At 44.8% G+C, this 19,505-nt stretch overlaps 1 protein-coding gene across 1 annotated transcript in view; it reads left to right on the forward strand.

Moving 5' to 3' along the window:
• SLC14A2 (solute carrier family 14 member 2) overlaps nt 1-19,505 on the forward strand; it is a 193,554-nt gene that overhangs the window by 22,540 nt on the left and 151,509 nt on the right. The window lies entirely within an intron of this gene.

The raw sequence follows: 19,505 nt of genomic DNA on the forward strand, positions 1-19,505 counted from the left end.
TCCATTGCATCCCTCTTAGTAGATAGAGACACAAAGAGGAGATGGACCATCTCCCCATCTCTGCCTAAATTCATCTCTGTCATGTCCTCCCCATCTCTCTCTCTATCTTTCAAGCTGTCAATACCTGCTCATCTGTCTCTCTCTCAAATTTTCCACAAGTTTCCTTTCTGTGTTTTTCTTCTTCACTCTTTCTCTCTTTTTGTCTCTCAATCTCTATCTCTTTCTGTTACATACGCACGACTATATTTTTTCAGGGAAACCCACTATGCTGGTCACAGTAAGCCCCAGTTCTAGTTTATTAGCATGGAGGAGATCAAGGTTTAAAAAAAGAGAAAAGAACATTTACAGGAAAGCCAAGATAAGGTTGTGACTGCATTTCAGGTCATTGAGGGGACAGAGAAGGAAAAATAAATTAGACAGAATGGAAAAGTTAAGACAAGGAAAGCTGGCAATCTGTTGCTCTAACAGCCACTCCTCTGCATTCTGGGCCCTCACCCCTGCCTCCCTTGGATTGTTCTCATAGAAGATGTCAGAGCCTAAAGCCTTCGAGAAGTTCCATTGAGACACATTCTCTTTGTAGAGGTGTCTGACTCCGGATCCCACGTAGTTGCTTCTCCTGGAACTCAGGGCATTATGGGTCATGGGCTGAGCCTCTGCTGCACAGAGGAATGAGCAATGCTCCTTCAATGTCGAGATGGAGGGGGCCTTAGAGAGGACCAGCCCCATCCTCTGCTTAACAAAGAAGGAACCTGATGCCTGGAAGGTAAGGTTGTCCAAAATTTCACAGTTAGTTGGGAGCAGAGCTGAACCCAGAACATTTATCCCCCACTTCCTCGCTATATTTCCAAGGTCCCTGCCCCACTCCTGTTGTTGATGGGTGACTTTGGGTGAGGCACTTAACGTCTCTGTGCCTCAGAGTTTTTATCTGTAAAATTAGGGAGCATGGAAGAGAGCGTTTCTGAGGGCTTCTTATAGAACATCAAGTGTTGTTTACAATTATTCTCACATTGAAACATACACAGGTCTGCATTTTACAGTAGTATAAAAATTCCTATGTTATAGAGCAAAAAAATGAGTCTTAGTGAGATTAAGAAAACTCCTTAACATCATGCAACTCATCAAGTTGGAATTTGAATCCTGATCCCAAAGATTTATCTAGTGCTCCCCCTACTGTACTTAGGATAGGCTTAGAGGAAAATAAGGAGGAGTATGGAACTGAGACCCAAGCTCTCTCACACTCCCAGGCCGCTTCATGTTGCTCTTGCCAGTGGAGGCAGGGAGCTGCCCCATGACCCCAGACCTCACCACCAATGGAGTGCAAAAGCAGGTTGCCTTGCCCACAGGAGAACAGCCTTACCCACTCTTTCATGGAATATCACAATGTCACATTCCCTTTTGCATGCTGGTCAGGGTCCTGCCTCCAGAAAGTGACCCAGGCTAGTGCTCCAACCAGCTGCAGAATGAAGAGGCATTCAGCCATGCTCCCCACCCTCAGGTGTCTGCCCCACCAAGAGACAGACATCGAGATGCCCAAAGCCCTTCTCAGAACAGGCAGATGATCTCCTGAAGCCAAAGAAGAAACTTATTTGGAAAGATGACAGCTCACTAGCTCATTCTCATCCTCCTTGTACAGCACAGCAGAATTTCCAGCTGGCATTTGCAAAGGCCATTCCCCCCACTTTGAATTCAGGACACTTCTCCACCAGCCAGTGCTCAGAGATGGCAGCAGCGTTAGAAATTTCTCTGGACACACACCTGCACACCAAGGCCTGTTATTTTTAAAGAGACTTCTTTTTTTTCCCCCTTGTCTCCTGGAAATCCAGTAGAGTCCTCTGCAGGGCAGAGGCCCAGAAGACAGCCCCCCACACCATATGATCTTACAGACAGCAGAAAGGTCCCTATTCCTGGCTCATGTTTTAATTCCCCTTTAATTGTTTACTGAGTCACTCCAAGCCAGCAGCCTCGCTCTTTCTCCTAGCCTTCTGCAGGGGACATTACCTGGGCCAGTCTGGCACCTGACACATCCTGGGCACTTGTTCATATCCAAAGTAGCACTTCATTATGTAGAACTTTGCATTCTTCTTTGACTGTTTGCTGCGTGAAGAACTTTTTTCAACAAGGATTTAGCTTCTGTGGAGCAAGAAGTATATTTGCGGCAGTAGATCTCTGAAACTCTAGGATTTATATAGCAGTTTAAAAATCATTTTTCAGACTCTCCTATGTCACTCATAGTGGTGGATCCTTTCCAGGTAACTTTTCCCTAGAAGATCATTGTCCACCATATCAACTCCTACCCTCTTTTAAGGTTCACGTCAAATATTTCTTCAGGACGTCCCTGGTCCCACGTCCTACTCCAAGTGGAATAAGTAACTCCCTCCTGTGCTTGCTCCCAGGGTCCTTTATATACATTTCTACTATTGCCTGATCACAGTGGTTCATATTTATCAGTTAGATATCTAGCTGTCTCTCCATCCAGAAGGTGAACCCCAAGTGGGTGAGTGCCATAACCAGGAGGAGCTTGCAGGACAAGCTGCTATCTTAGACATATGTGGTTGGGGGAAGAAGGAAGTTGGAACTAGGTGGGAAAGGAAAGGGAGTCTGATCCAAGTGTACCATATTCTCCCAATAAAAATTCTCTTATTTGTGGCAAGTACTGGCCCCTTGAAAGACTCTCCAATAAAAAGCTCTGCCTGGAAGATGAATACAGATCTCAAGGGGCTTGATGACATCACACAAGGGTCAGACCTCCATTACTATATCAAGGGTTCACTTTGGTAGACAAAGCGACACCACGGGAAATGCCCAGGGTATGCATAGTATTTGAAGACAGGTAGGCTGTGGCATCAAGGCACTGAGTCATCAATCTATTCATGGCAAAGCCTCATAGGAAGAAGGAGGTAGAAAAATGGGCTCTCAGCTCACAGGGAAGGAGCCTAGCAAGAGCCCAGTCTAGTAGATTAAGTTTGAGATGTTGTTCCAAGCCCAAAGGGAATTAGAAGGTTAGAAAGGTAATTTGAGGCAGGAGCCTGGATGCATGTATGGGAGCACATTTCAGGGGAAAGAGCAATGTTTAGAGACTATATATCAGGCCCATGGAGCGTCCTGGGCAACAGACTAATTCCAGTTCCCATCAGATGTTGAAGGTGAGGCTCCCAAATGAGTTCTTTTCCTCGTCAGGTGTAGCTCAGGAATTGGGGTGAACTGGACAAGCATGGAAGGAGTGGAGAACAGGGAAGCAAAGTCAGATGAGAAAGGGTCCTTTTTCAGTTTTACACCTCCAACACCCAGCAAACTGCCTGATCCATACTAAACAGTCAAGAGAAATTTGCTGGAGTGCAGTTTAGGAGTGAGAGAGGTTTCCAGATACCTTTCCATCATTTTGGCAGGTAACTCCCAGCTTTCCTCGCCAGGCCCTGCTTACTGGAACCCTTCGTCCAGTGCCACGGAGAAAGTGCAATTCCCCCTCTGCACTATTGCTCATTACCAAGAAAAATGACGGCTTGATAGTCTTCCAGCAAGAGAGAACCATCTATTTCATTTGGAAGTTTGGTAATTGATTAGGGCAATAGATTTTCTTCAGGGCAGCCTCTCTGGGAGAGTCTGGCTCAGGCACAAGATTTACATACATCAGGCTCACTCTGCCTTCAGAGTTTGTCTCAGAGGATGAGATCACAAGGCCATTACTGGAGTGGGTGGTGGGCTGGAAGGGTGGGGAGGGCTGAGTGGAATTCCCAGACATCATTTCTCAACAGTGAAGGCTGTGTCTAGTTCAGAATGCTTTCAAGTACTTTTCTGTCCGTAACTTTTAGGTAAATCCATTACCAATGGTTTTTCTACTCTGGGCGGTGATCCGAGCAGGTGCTTCTTTGAGGGTCTCTGCTGACCAAGCTTCAGTGTGGATAGGTCCTGGAAACTTACCATGAGCCTGCGTGGTGCCTAGTCAGAGAGGTGACCAATGATGGCTACACTATTCTGTGGCTGCACCACAACCTCAGTGAAGCGATATCCTGAGAGTTGTTGACCTTAAACAAATAGACAGCCAGTTATCTCTCCAGCAAAATTGAGTTTATTCGGGATCAGCAAAGAATTGCAATTAGGGACGTGCAAATCATAGGCAAATTCGGAGAGCCAAAGGGAGGTGCTTGCTTTTATAGAGCAAAGGGGAGTAGGGAGGGGCTGTTCTAAACGAAAGTCTGTTGGAGGAAAGAACAGTTCAGGATGGTAACGGCTTCTCATTGGCTGAGCTACAGCACTTCTCATTGGCTGGGCTGTTGGCCAGGAGGGGAGAGAGGTTTTCCTTCAATAATAAAATGGTTGTACTTCCTGCAGGATACCAAGCTTACTCTCTTCCTGTTTGGAGTAATCGACATGTATGACAGAGCGTGAGAGCTCCCCCTGCAGGCCTTCCCAACTCCAATTTGGTCCAGGTTTCTTCTATTAATTTCCACAGAGTGATATCATAGGAGTACTGTAGGGGTCAGTGGGGCCAACTTTAGCAAACACATGCTCTCCATTACAAACACCATATGGGGCGCATCCTGATCTTATATACCACCCCCAACCTTGACTTCTAACTCTCTCTGTGTGTTTCTGGGTCAAAACCTGCTCTTGCAAAAACTTTCAAACTTGTCATTTATCCCCCAAAATAAATCATTATGTTCTCTTTCCCAGCAGAAATTTCATGTTAAGCCTTATCATTAACTCTCTGATAAAGAAATTTCCAACATCATTGCATTAATAACATGGGGGAGGGGCCATAGGGAGGATGTATACCAGGGACAGAGCACATTTTGTAATACCATTGTGTAAGGATACTGCCTTGCTTTGAGTTACAACACCATCCTCTAAATTAGTTGGGGCCTATAGGACTCAGATACAAAGTTAACTATGATACATTTAATTATAGTAACGGTAGTTTGAATTTATCCCCAAATGCAAAGGTTGAAGAGTAAAAGAGTTTAGATCTTACCTATATATATATGTAAAGAATTGCTGGATGACTTGGGGCTATATTGACTGGCCCTAGATGTCTGAGCATTCTTCATAAGAGTCATGTCTGCACCCTCAAGACTGTGGCCCTGTAAATAGTAGGGACACAAAGGTGTATCTCTGGAGTTATCTGAAAAAATGAGATACTCATCTGGTCTGTGCCATTCTCACTGTACCTACTCAGACTCAGGATGGAAAAAGTTTCTCCTTTGACCAACTGAGGATGGACTCAACTTCCATGAGGACCCCACAGACTAAGAGAACATCTCCAACCCCCTTCTCTACCCAACACACACAGTGGTCTGCCTGGAGTGCTGAGAAACTGTAACCCTTTGTGTCCCTCCCTGGGTAGGTAGCCTACCCTTTCTACCTTATAGCTCCTAGTTTCTGCTAAAAAGTTGGTCCTAATCAGACTAATAGCATCAACCACAGATGAAAAAGATGAAAAAGAATTCCCCGAGGATGATACCATGGAAGTAGACATCTATTCTAATAAAATGTAAATTTGGCCTTGCTAGAAAAGTGCTATAGATGCCTTAGATGAGAGTTCTAAGGTGGACCTGACCTATATTACTTGTTGAGCAAATGGTGATATTGGGAAGTGTACCAGTCAGTCAGCAAATTTTATTGAGTATCTATGATGTGCAAGGCTAGATTCTATAAGAGATACAAAGATGAATAAAGCCCAACCCATGCCCTCAAGATTTAGGTGGAAAAACACACATAAAGTAATTACTGCAAATTCCCTATTGCTTACAGGGCGCTGAGGTAGCTACTAACATATCCATTAATATCCATTAACATGTTAATTGATATATTAATCAATGGATTTATTCCTACCCATCACAGCTACCTTCTTTCCTCTGTTCCCCAATTTATCAAAAATAGAAATGCAAGTAGCAGATTCAGTGATTCTCTTGAAACTCAATAAGAAAGCAATAAGAACCCCATTAAGCATCATTACAGCTTTTTCCTGGGGTAGGTTGAGGGGAACATGTTGACCAAACAGGGTTAGCACTCCATTCACAGATGTGTTAAGTTACCATGTGGTGTGTGCCCAGCACCACAACAGAGTGTGGCACTAAGAATTTCTCAATAAATATTTGTTCAATGAATGAATGATGAATTGAACGTGGAAGAGTTTTCAAGTGCTCTTAATACAACTAGAGATTCTGAGTATTATGGTTTTAAAGTAACTGCCTTAACATTCTGACTGTAGCATCACTGAGTTAAAATGAAATTTAAGGAATGATTATGGATAGTGTAAAAAGAGTGTAAATTTGCTTTCCAAAGACCTGGGTACTAGGCTTGATTAATACTAACTAGCCAGGTTGGCCTTGTGAGGGTCCTCTAATCTTTCTGCACCTCTGTTTCCTCATGAAGTAGACTGGGAAATGGAGAATAAGCAGAATCAAGAAGGGGTGTCGAGGAAGAAACTACGCAGGAACATCCCGCCATTGATGGCGGACACATGGGGCCCGAGAGCGCACTGGGTGAGATCACTGGGCTCGAAAAACAGCACATCGTAGGAAACAGGACCCAGAGAAAGGAGGATTTCAGACAGACTGTTCTTGGAAATGAAGCAGGGCGTGCTCTACATTCCTCTCTTTTAAGTTATCTAAGGATGAGCAGCCTCGCACACCAAAGTTACCCTGGCAACAGTAGGAAGGGATTCCCCGTTGTAAAAATTCAAAGTTGACAGGCAGGGTGAAATCTTAATAAGTAATTGAAATTAATCATTGATATTTTCCCTTAAATGCCCTTTTTGAAGATTCTCTTTATAAAACCTAGTATCTGGACTTTTGGGGGATGCAGGAGGCCCACCATACCAAATAGAAGGCTGTGTTGATGTTGGGGTCTGAGAGGAGAACACTAAATTAAACTCATCCAAAATATATTGAATTTCCCTTTTTTTCTTTATTTCCCTTTTCTCTCCCCACTACTTTCCTTTCTTCCTTCCTTTTTCTTTCAGCCAAAAGTCAGGCAGTATCGTAAAACAGAAAGGTCACTTGGGCAATACTTTGGAGAACTTGGTTCTCCTCCCAAATTTATCACTAAGATAAGTGTGAACCGGGTGAGGTCACTTTATTTCTCTGGCCCTCAGCATCTTCATTTGTAAAATGTAGAGTCTGAACAGATCCGTGAGAATCTGAACAGATCCATGATTTTTCAGACACTGCCTCCGGGACCAGAGCGGGGGAAAGAAAGATAAGAGATGGGATTTCTAACCCTTTATATTCACTGCTTATCTGTTTTACACAGGGGAGGAGACTCTATAATGGTTCATTTGAAAAGAACAAAGTGTTCTGTTTGCTTTTTAAAAACAAAATATTAGAAACCTACTGGGCTAGTTGATCCCAAAGGTCCTTTCTCACTCTAGGGCCATGGGTTGTACTGTTTATTGAGTTTCTGTCATGTAAAAGACGTGCTTGATGCTGTAAAGTAAAAACAGGAGATGTATAAGACAGAGTCCGTGGCTCCAAGGAGCTCACACAGCTCTGAGATTAACCATGGAGGTTAAATGAGTGTTGAGGGCAGTGAGGGACACCGTGCTCTGAGAAGAAAGAGATCAGCAAAGGCTGTTGTGAGCAGAGGGGTGGAATTCAAGTCGAGTCTTGAAAGATGGGCATATCTAGAAGAGAAGGGAGAACACGTTACAGACAGGAAGGGCTGTCCCTTCCCTCCACGGTCCTCACTGCATGCTATCTATGAGCTGGTACAGGGACACAGAAGTGAACAAGATCGGCAAGGTCCCTGCTCTCCTGGAATTTACCATTTGGGGACATGTGGATAACTCACCAAAGGACACAGTAGGCTTGGGGCCCAGCCCCATTTGGTGGGCTTGATGGTGACGACAGAGCTTTTCCCACGAGTTCATCTGACTCTAGTTAGCTGGGGGAAGGCCGCCTGAGTCAGCAGCAGGGCAGACAAAATTACCTCCCAAAGGAACTTCTCATGAGAGGCAGCCCAGGCTGATTTGGGTTGGCTGGGTTTCCGAGACATTCCAATATCTGCACAAAGGGCAGGCCCTCACCCCAGCCAGACTGACCTCTGCCTCGCCTCTCCCAATAGATAATTATGCCTTTAGGTCTCCAAAGCAAGCCCCGTTGTGGGTAACCCTTGGAAGTGACATGCTGTTTTCTGATGGGAATTAAAGGGTCTGGAGTAGCCAAAAGGCTTCTCAGCAGGAGGGTTTGTTATTATTTTAATTGTGGCATTAAACCTCAGGCTAGCATTACACAAACATGCGTGCTGCTCTCCAAGTTGCCGAATTAGCTTCCTTTGACGGGCTTTATCATGGCCACTGCCAGTCTCACCCGGAGGTGAGGGTGGCCACCAGTTCTTGGCTAGGAGTTGTAAATCCTGGAATTCGAGGAACTCCCTACCCTGACCTTCCCTCTCAGAGATTTCTTGCCTTTTGACTGATGCCTGAAATTCTATCTTTGGGATTTGGGGCTTTCTACCGAAGACTGTAATCCCTCTTTTCCCTGGAAGGGAATATTACTTAGGTTCATAGGGGTGCAAAAAATAGTTCACTGGTAACAGAGGACAGTTAGAGAACAAGCTGCTTGCTCAACAGGGCGGCTGCTATAAGAGTGACGTGCTTTGTTGTAATCGTCGTAGAAGATTGTTGAACTGAACGTCCAAATTAATAGCATATCTTAATATTGACATCTTCAAATGGATATCTTAACTCTAAAATAATAATAATAATAATAATAATAATAATAATAATAAAGAACACAGCATCTAGGTTTAATGTGCTTTCTACTCTATAATATAGAATAAGGAATAAGATGTATAACATTTTCCCAACTGCAATGCCATGCTTTAAAAGAGCTGTCACCCGCCACAGCAGAGATCACTGCTCTGGGTGACTACAGCATTTCTGAGACATCTTTGAGATACTCCATCTCATTTCACAGCTGATACAAATTGGATCCTTGTTCACCACATGCTACACACTTTAGCTTACGTATTTTATTAAATATTGTAAATTTTTTTAAAAAGTCTATAATAATCCTTTAAAAAAATTATACATCCATTGTTTGCATGTACCCAGTGTTAAATTCCAAGGTAACTCCTCTGCAATGGCATTTGTCTTAGTCATTTGTCATTCATTTGATCTATTTAACGACTCTCAAGTACAGTTCTAGACACCAGGATTAGGGGTGGAAAGAAAAGATCGCAGCCCACATTTGCAGAGTGGAGGTGAAATAGATGTATTAGTAAGTAAAACAGCCCTATAACTGGTGAGATTGAGTAGTAACAGTGAGAAACCGGAGGAAGGAACTCAAACTTCCTGGGGCCCCAGGAGAAGCTCCCCAGGGGAGTGGTTCAAGTTGATGCTGTCTGAACTCAGTCACTGATGGTCGGGGATTAAGACATTGTGACCAAAGCTCACCTTCCTTTGTGCTTTCACAAAAAAGATGGACAGTCCAGAGGACTAGAGCTGAAATTGTTTTCTAGCCCTTTTCTTAAGAAAAAAGAGCAAGCAGAGGGATCTCGGGTTGTTGGACACCTCTTCAGCAGAGTGCCACCTTTTCTCCTCTCAGGAGAGCAAAGCCACGGGCAGGCAAGCTGGTTTGCACAGGTGTCAGGGAAAATGAGATGCGTCCACCGTGCTTCTGGCAAACGGAGAGCCCCAGCTGGCAGGGAGCCAGCCCAGTGGCATGCAAGTAATATAATACACAATCTAAATGCAAACGTTTGGGGCCTGTTTGGGGAATCAATTAACAATAAGCATATACATCCATTTACAAAATAGCAGTGTGCTAGAGTATATCCACATTGTAATTGGAAACTAAAATAATACCAGGAGGAATAATCATTAAAAACTCTTCTCCAAAAAGCCAAGAATAATATTAAGAAAGTAAAAAATGTCGTCCATCTGCAGAGTTATATCCTTAGGGAGGCAGTGCAGAGAACACTAACAAGCAACTGAATCCATGTATAAATGAATTGAAATCCACGAAGGCGAAGAGAGGCGAGGTGGGGCACAGACTAAAAAAAATCTCCCTTGCAGATTAGTTACCCCCGAACCAGGCATAGTTCCATTTGATTGCTTCTTGTAGGAGATAGAATGTTCTGAGGCTGGGCATGACCCTCAGGGGAAATTATCTGCCCATTCACAGAGTCCCCAGTGTTAGTTCTGAACTTGGATCATCCTCTCCCACTTCCACACCCGCATGCCCACACATGAGCACATGCAGGCACATACACCTCACTCGTTAGCCCCCCATGGGGAATCCAAGACACATAATTCGCTGTTAGCCATTAGCTGGGGAAGTCTCTGGCAGAGAACTAATTGGGATAAAGAGACAGAGATGAAGACAAAGAAGGAGAAGAGAGATTATAAACCACAACCTGAGCACTTGGCAATCGAAAAGATGCCAAGCCACATATCTTCTGGCTAATGACTAAGAAATTAAGCTAAAGGCTCAGAGAAACCTCACTACATTGGGGTTTGCTCCAGGACCCGCTGGCCCTCAGTGGCCTGTGGTCTGGAAGCCCTACAGCTGAGAGAACACTTTGGGTTCTACCCTAAGGTGAGGTCTCTGAGTGAAGACTGAGTCCGGTGGAGTCCTGAGCTAGTAATGAGCACATTGGTGCCACCAAATACCTGGCAGTGGCATCAAGCTACTCGCCCAGCTCCCCTGGGCTTTAGCAGAGCTTTGCATACATGGATAGGGTCTGGCAGCTGCTGCCACCTTCACACACCGGAAATCACACCTGTGGAATGCTTAGAGCTCTTTGGGCCGATTGGCATGCCTTGTAGGCACCACATGGTTTAAGTTCCCAGAGGGTGGGAACTATATTTGATATGTCTATGGAGACTAAAAAGATGCTTTAACCATACTGTTAGAATGAGTCATTCAGACCTGCTGGACTCTGCCTAGCACTTCTCTCTCCATCAATGTGGATAATCGAGATGTGTTTGTTTGTAGAAGCCAAAGTCTGTCATCAAATAGGAATTGAGTCCCTACCAGGTGTAAAGCCCCAAGTGAAATCTCAAAAACTGTCTTCAGGGGCTGGCCTGGTGGCGCAGTGGTTGAGTTCACATGCTCTGCTTCGGCGGCCCGGGGTTGGCCGGTTCAGATCCCAGGTGCAGACATGGCACCGCTTGGCAAGCCATGCTGTGGTAGGCGTCCCACATATAAAGTGGAGGAAGATGGGCACAGATGTTAGCTCAGGGCCAGTCCTCCTCAGCAAAAAAAGGAGGATTGGCAGCAGATGTTAGCTCAGGGCTAATCTTCCTCAAAAAAAAAAAGAAAAGAAAAGAAAAACTCTCTTCAAAAATATGAGCGTACTACATACCATTGTTGACAGATCATGTGATAGAGAGCCAGTGTGACAGGTGGTCCAGGTTGTGGGTCAGGGGGCATGCCTTAAACATACCCCTATATGCCCCACAGTGCCTGGCACAATGCTTTTACATAGTACTAAAGGCTGTGTTAGTACCTTTTAAATGATTGATTAAATGTATTTAAAATAGCATTTCTTTCTATTCTTTTTGATCAAAATTTATGGAATAAACTCTGCATGGGTGAAATGGGTGAAGGAGGTCAAAGGGTACAAACTTCCAGCTATAAAATAAATGTCATGGGGATGTGACACAGCATGGTGACTGGAGTTAATGATACTGTATTGTACATTTGGAAGGTGTTAAGAGAGTAGATCTTGAAAGTTCTCATCACAAGAAAAAAATTGTGCAACTATGTACGGCGACACATGTTAACTAGACTTATTGTGGCGATCATTTCGCAAGATATACAAATATCAGATCATTATGTTGTACACCTGAAACTAATATAATGTTACAGGTCAATTATATCTCCAAAAAACTCTGCATGTAAAATGAGTTAGATCTTTATAGAAAAGTGTTTTTCTGGGAGTATACGTCCTAAAGAGGTGTGGCCCAGCACACAAGAAGCAACGTGGCATCCTGGGAAGACCATGACATTTCAGCATCAGGGAAATTTAGATTCTAACATATCTAACTGTCCCAGGGCAATTCACTTAATCTCTGGGAACATCCATTTCCTCCCCCCTAAACCCAGAAGTAACAATTTACCTAATCTGTAGGTGACTGTGAAAATATTAGGGAAAAGTTTTAGTGAATGGCCAAGCCCCAGCAAATATAAACTGTTATTATCACAATTATGACTATTGCAGGAGGTCTGCTCCATTCATTTGAAAAGGTGACTTTCTCTTGCCCTGCATGAGTAAGGCCGCCATGTTTGAGTGCTTCTTCCAGGAGCTGTGAGGGCCCGCTCCTTCTCCCCACCTCTCCTCCGAGATCCTCTGGGAGCTGAACAGCTGGCCCAAGCAAGAGTGATGTCTACAACCAACAGACCCACCTGTGGGCTGGACCCACACCCTGCACCTCCCATCACCCCAGTACTTTATCAGGTGGCCCATCAACAATCATGTGTAGTACACCCATATTTTCGAGTCCCCATATTTTTTATTGATGTATAACATCATATTAGTTTCAGGTATACAACATAATAATTTAATATTTGTGTATATTTTGAATTGATCACCACAATAAGTCTAGTTAACATCCATCTGTATGCATAGTTACAGAAAATTTTATTTTGTGATGAGGACTTTTAAGATCTACTCTTAGCAACTTTCACATATACAGTACAGTTTTATTAACTATAGTCACCATGTTGTACATTACATCCCTGTGGCTTATTTATTTTATAACAGAAAGTTTGAATCTTTTTGACCCCCTTCACCCACTTCTCCCACCTACCACCCTCTACTTCTGGCAACCACCAATCTGTTCTCCGTATCTATGAGCTTGGCTTTCATGTGTGTTTGCCTCTTTTTTTTTCTAAGATGCCACTTATAAGTGAGATCATACACTATTTGTCTTTCTCTGTCTGACTCATGTCACTTACCATAAGGCCTCCAGGGTCCATCCATGTTGTCACAAATGACAAGATTTCATTCTTTCTTTGTGGCTGAATAACATTGCATGGTATATATATATGTACAGCATCTTCTTTATCCATTTATCCTTCAGTGGACGCTTAGGTTGTTTCCATATCTTGGCTATTGTAAATAATGCTGCAATGAACATGAGGTTGCGTATATCTTGTCAAAGTAGTGTTTTGTTTTCTTTGGACAAATACCCAGAAGTCGAATTGCTGCATCATACAGTACCTGCATTTTTAACTTTTTGAAGAGCCTCTATACTGTTTTCCATAGTGGCTGCACGGTTACATTCCCACCAACAGTGCACAAGGGTTCCCTTCTCTCCACATCCTCGTCAACACCTCTTATGTCTAAGTCCCCATATTTTTTAAGAGAGTTTTTGAGACTTTAGCCAGGGCTTTACAACTGGTAAGGACTCAATGCCTATTTGATGATGGGCTTTGCTTCTGCAGCAGCAGTGTCTGGATTGTCCACATCAACGGAAGGAGTAGTGCTAGGCAGAGTCCAACAGAGTTAAATGGCTCGTTACAAAAATATGGCTAAAGTATCTCTTTAGTCTCCAGTGTTGTGCCAAGGACTCTTGGGGATGCAGAAGACTCACCCTCAGAGAGTACCTAGGGTTCGGGACGGAGCACCACAAAGGCAGACTCACAGAGACTTCGTAGTGAGGTAAGTATGACCCAGCTCAAGAACCAGAGACTAGTGCAGGGAGAGGGTCAGAAAAGCTTGGAAGATTGGGGGAAGCAGGAAAGAAGAGAGGGGCCGTTGAAGGCAGGAATAGCAACCTTGAAAAAGACCACCGAAGAAGAAGCCGGTTTCTTTTTTTCTTTTTCTTTTTCTTTTTTTTTTTCTTTAACTTACTTTTCAAGGTAATAGATTTATGTGTGACATTACGTCTGGCTCAAGTGATTTTCAAAATTCATTGTATCCCCTAAACCAGCAAGTTGCAAAGTTTAACATGCATCAGAATCAGTGCGAGAGTGTGTTAAAAAGATAGATTCCTACAGAATCAGAATCTCTGGGCTTGGGGCCCCAAATTTGCATTTGTACCAAACAGTGAAGTGATTCGGGGGACTCAGGCTGAGGGAGACAGGAGAGGAGTGTGAGCGTGCTGATAATGAGGGGGAGGAGCATCACCAGACAGCAAGAGCATTCACCCAGAGCCCTATGGGGGAACTGGCCTTAAGCATCTCATGCACTCATTGAGCACATGTCTCCTTTGGGGGCCACGTGTCATGGAGGAAAGAGTGCTGGGCTGGAGCCAAGAGATGCGGGTTCTGATCCTGCCTTGACTGTTTCTCCCCTGAGTAATGTTAAAGCAGTTATTTACCTTTTCTGACCCTCAGTTTGCACATCTTATCACCAGAGATAACAATCCCCCTCATTGGGTTATTGTGGATTTCACATGGGAGTATGAATGCTAAAGCACCTTCAAAATGTAAAGAGCCGTAGGAACGCTGGCATCATGTTATGGGTATGATGTGCTGTGAAAAGGAAGCATCTCTTACCATTCGTCTTGTTATCCAAAGCAGCTAAGCCCTAGAAGCATAAACACCAGAGCCCATGAGGAAATGTCTAGCTTGCAGTGATAAACTTGAGAAGGTAGCCCTGGCAGGCCTGCCCTTAACATTTCAGCCCAGGGTGAGTTTTAACCCTGCCATCTTAGGTGCACAGCTTCCCAGCAGCATCCCTCAGTCCTTGTCTCTCATTCTACTTGAGATGGCCAGGACCTCGGGGCGGGAACAGTCCTACAGAACTCACTACCCAGAATGAAAATGCCACCAAGCACACTTAATTCCACACTGACAGTTCCCGGGAAACAAGCCTAGTCGTCCATCGTCCACTAAAAGAAACGGATGGTTTTGGTAATAGGACTTTCTTCAGGAAATTCCATTCACGTATTCTTTCATTCATTCTAGACCACAAATATTTATTGATTTTTTCAGTGTGTTTGTTGTTGCTGCTGTTTTGGTGCTGGTTCGGCTGAGTGAGGAGTTTTGTTTGCTTGCTTGCTTTCCTCGGGCTCTCATCTGATTTCCCAATTCTCATTGACGTGTGGGTCACCGGAAAATCATATAACCCAATGGCTACACCCCATTGCCTTGGGCAATGGAAGTCAGAGAAGCTTTCTAAAGAAAGACACCTGGTTTAGACAATCTGGATTGCTTGGGGTTCCCATCACTGCTAAATTCCAGTGCAGAACAGACCATGGCTTTGCACACATGCAGCCAAAAAGCTATTTAGAGTTCAAGTCAGGAGCAGTCCAAGCATCTTACCAGGACCCCATCAATGGTCTGCAGCAGGCTGTGGTCTACATGAGTCACTAAGGTAATGGGAAATGAGAGGTCTCCACTTTCCAAGTTGGCGAGGATTGTAGCTGACACTCAGTTAGAGGAAGGATTAAATAAATAAAGGGAGGAAATGCCCAGAAAGTCCCTCTAGCCTCCAACAGTACACTGGGTCTGGATACCTGGCCCAGACACCCTGCAGTATAGGGAAGCATCACAAAAGCAGGTCCCTCAGGGCAGCAGCCACCAGAGCCCCTCAGTGGCCACCTTTCTCTTTCCCCACCAAATCTTCCCTGTCTTTAGAGATCTGGCTCAAATGATGCATCCTGCCTGTGACCCGCTCCAACCCATGGCTGCCTCTGTCCTGCCATGGCAGGTTGCCTGGACCTCCGCTGAGGGCTTCCCTTGAGGATGTTGCTCCTCTTTTCCTGGAGCATCTGGGTCTCTGGTCCCATTTGTCAAGTGCTTACCCAACACTGGGCCCTTTGTACGTATTTTATCATTTAATCCTCACATCCACCATATGAAAAAGTCCTATTATCCTCATTTTGCAGATGAGAGATGCAGAGAAGTTAAGTATCTTGCCCAAAGCCACATAATTTGTAAGGGGTGGAGTTGGAATTTAGCCTCAGGACTGATTACAAAATTGGAGCTCTTTTGAGGACACTGGGCTGCATCTGACACATGTATTTCCTGGCCTTGGAAGGATTGGCAGTAACAAATATAAAGTGCCTGGGATGGACTCTGGTAATTTATAGGTGCTCAATAAGTGATCCTTATGACTAGAACTCTCAGCCTTGGGCTACGGGTCTTGATTGTTTACAGATCTGTCTTCCTCTAGAGCCTTGAACAGAGAATGTGTTTTATTCACTTTGTGTCCTCAACACCCCTGGTAAGTGTCTGGCTACACAATGCCTTGTGTTCATGAGGTCCTCAGTAAATGTCTGTTGAATCACAGTGCATTGCTCTGAACTCAACTTGGCCTTGAAGACCCTGCAGGGTTTGAATAGGGTGAGAAGAAGAGAAGACAAAGGCATTAAGAAGGATGTGTACTTGACCCAGTGTGGGAGCAGCCTAGCTGTAACCCAAGTGAGATGAAAGGTTGGACAAGACCTTGAAGAAGCTCAGAGAAGCCTGATCACCCAGGGTAGACAGGCACACAGACTCACTTCTTCATCCAGCCCATGGGAGAGTAGCAGGGAATAGAAGTATATGAAACATTGGCCTGTCATTCTTCTTAATTTGGGGGTCACTTAGAGAGTAGGTAAGTGATGTCCTGGTGGCAAAAACGAAGGTCTAGAAACGAAAACACACAGGTGTAGACCTAATTCTGCTAAGCCCTTAAATGACTCACCTGCCTTCACTGGCCTCAGTCTCTCCATCTGTAAAATGAGATGCATGCACCATGGCCCTGCCAGCTCCTGCATTCCATGATTCTGGGACTCCAAGTGAAATTTAAAATCAGAGTGCCTTTCCCTATGACTCTCCACAACAGTTGTTCTACAACAGTGCCAATTAGCATTCCATCAACTAGCAAATAACACCCACCCTGTGCTCAGATTGGTGTGAGTCACCATGGAAAATACAAAGCCCCTGTCCTCAAGGAGTCTACGTCTGGTAGGGAGACCAGAAGAACACCCCTGCAACCAGTGAGGAAGAGCAAGGTGGGGGCACTCCGTGCTCACCTTCAGGCTCCAGGTTTAGCAATCCCTGACTCCCCAGCTGTACATCCCTCTGAGCCCTGTACTGCAGTGAGGCTGGAGAGATTGGGGCCCCAGCCAGGCTCTCACAAAGGGGCTGCTAAAGCTTGACACAGGTACGACACGTGAGGGCAGCACGGCTCATAGGCCAAGACAGGCAAACAACTACCCGTGGTTCTTTCCTGAGGCATTCGCCTGGTCCCCAGTCATTCCTAAATTGGAAGGTGCCCATCCAACTGGCTTTCTAGCTGGTTCTTCAGGATGGCAAGGGCACTCCCTTCCCAGAGTCATCAAGAAAGCTCATTTTCTTCGATGGCCACTTCAGGGACAGGCTGGGTGACCCTTGGCTTCCACATCCATGGATTCTGTCTGTCTTCAGTCTCACCTACTGAAATGTCCCTGGTGATGCCTAGGCTGGTTCCTGAGAGTCAATGGGAAGTGCCTGGCTCTGGCCATTTTGCCTGTTCTCAAACATCTCCTGGGACTATTCCTGCCTTTCTAGACTTCAGCTCTCCCCACCTGCCCTACCTTGCACTCTGTGCTTCTAGGTACCAAATCTCTCCTGTCCTGTTTTTCGTCCCTGAGAGACCCTGTCACATCTACTGTGTCGTCTGCTACTCCTCCGTCTCCCTGCAAAACTCCAGTTTTAGCATAATGCCTGGCCATTGTTGGGACTCAGTAAATATTTGTTTAGTAAATTAATTAAGTAAATAAGTCTAGAACATTCAAAACAGATGGGACAGATGACTGAGGAGGTCAGGGGCTGTGTCTGGCTTTGCCATAATTATCAGAGAGCTCGGAGTCCTCTCTCTCACTCTGGCCCCCTCCCCACCTGCTCCAGACTTCAGGTACTTACATTTCCTCTTACATTAGCATAAGTTTTCATACATCCAAAGAGCTCCCATAGCCATTATCCCATGTGAAGGTGCAGTGTACAGTGAAAATAGCACAAGACTTAGATTGGAATCCTAGCTTCTGCCACTTACCAAACCTCATACCTAGAGCAAGTTACTTAACCTCTTTGCATTCCAGTCCCTCACACATAAAACAGGGGTAATATTTACTTCAAAGAGCTGTTGTCAGAATCAAACAGGAGAAAGCATTAACATGCCTACCCCAGAAATGGGTGCCCATGAATCCCTACACCTTCCCTGGGAGTCACAGGGTGAGCGCGACTGCCCCCCGCCCTTCACCCCCACCAATTAACAGATGAAGAATCCTGAACTGAGAGAGCCAGTGAATCCCTTGTCCAAATATGTGGCAGAACCAAGAAGAGATTGTGGCCTCAGATTCCGTCTGCTACCCCATCTGGTTTCCCAGGAACTCCCAGAGCCACAGCATATGCCACGAGGTCATGCTGTCTGGCTTGGAGCAGTGCACAGCATCAAAGAATCAGTGTCTGGTACAAGGACTGCCACCCATGAGGTGTATTTGGGCAAACCACCTGATTCATTCATCTGACTTTCAGAATTTTCTGTTTTTCAAATGGAGAGCAATGAACCCAGCCCAAGCATACGGGATGTTTTCAATGACCCAATTAGAAGATAAATGTAAAGTGTCTTAAATCATGCAAAATACCAGGCATCTATGCAGTATGGTTAATGTCATTTCTCGGCCTCCTGAAGCTGGAAGTCTTTTCCCCACATTTTGCCTTGCCCCACCCTCCAAGCCCAACCTTTCGATGAGAGACCTCTGCCCTTTTTTCCCACCCTGGCACTTGGGGTTGAAGGAGAGGTTTCTTCAGAATTTAGTGAGATTTCTAGTAGGACTAAATCAGGAGATTTACAGCATTCTGCCCATCTTATGACCACATGTGGTCACCACAGATGGAATAATTTGGAAATCCCCTGTCAGATGACTGTGTGTGTGTGAGAGAGAGACAATGTGAAAAAGAGAGAGAGAGAGAGAAGAGCTTCCTTATTATCAGGGGAAACCTAAGCTAGCCCCCTCCTGCCCCTGCCTGTCCTTTAAACTCTCCCTCCCACCTACCCAGCGGTTCTTTAAATGCAGTTTCTCTTAGTAATGGGGCAAACAGAAGAACTTGCAGTTAATCATAGAAATAAGCAAATAAGGACCTCGTGGGATCAGCCCTGGCCTCCATCTCCCCAGCTCCCTCTCCCAGGGAGGGTGGAGTGGATTGACTTGAAATGAATGAGTACAGCACCACTGGTGTAGCCGCCCTGCTTGTCTTGAGGAATGTCCCTTCTCCTACCACTTCCAAGCTTCCTAAGGATATGCAGCTTAGATATTCCTTGATTCCATTTCCCTTTATTACTAGTTATTAACTCCTTTGACTTACACTGAACATATGCCAACACCCTCGGCCCAGACCAAGACTTTTATTAAACACTAGTGATAAAAATAGGCTTATATCACCCATGATAATTTCAAAATGCTCACAAACTTAACTGACCCATTTGCTGTGCATTTCAATTAGTGGTTTGTAAATCTGCTGAATAATTATTTTCACATTTTAGATGAGACTCCTAAGACCGGGAGTGTATTTTCTGATAGTGTCCTAGATGAACTGTGGCCAATGAACACACCAAATGCAATAGCAACTCCAAATTTACAATTG

The sequence above is a fragment of the Equus caballus genome, chromosome 8 (genome assembly GCF_041296265.1).
Source record: "Equus caballus isolate H_3958 breed thoroughbred chromosome 8, TB-T2T, whole genome shotgun sequence".
NCBI lineage: Eukaryota > Metazoa > Chordata > Mammalia > Perissodactyla > Equidae > Equus > Equus caballus.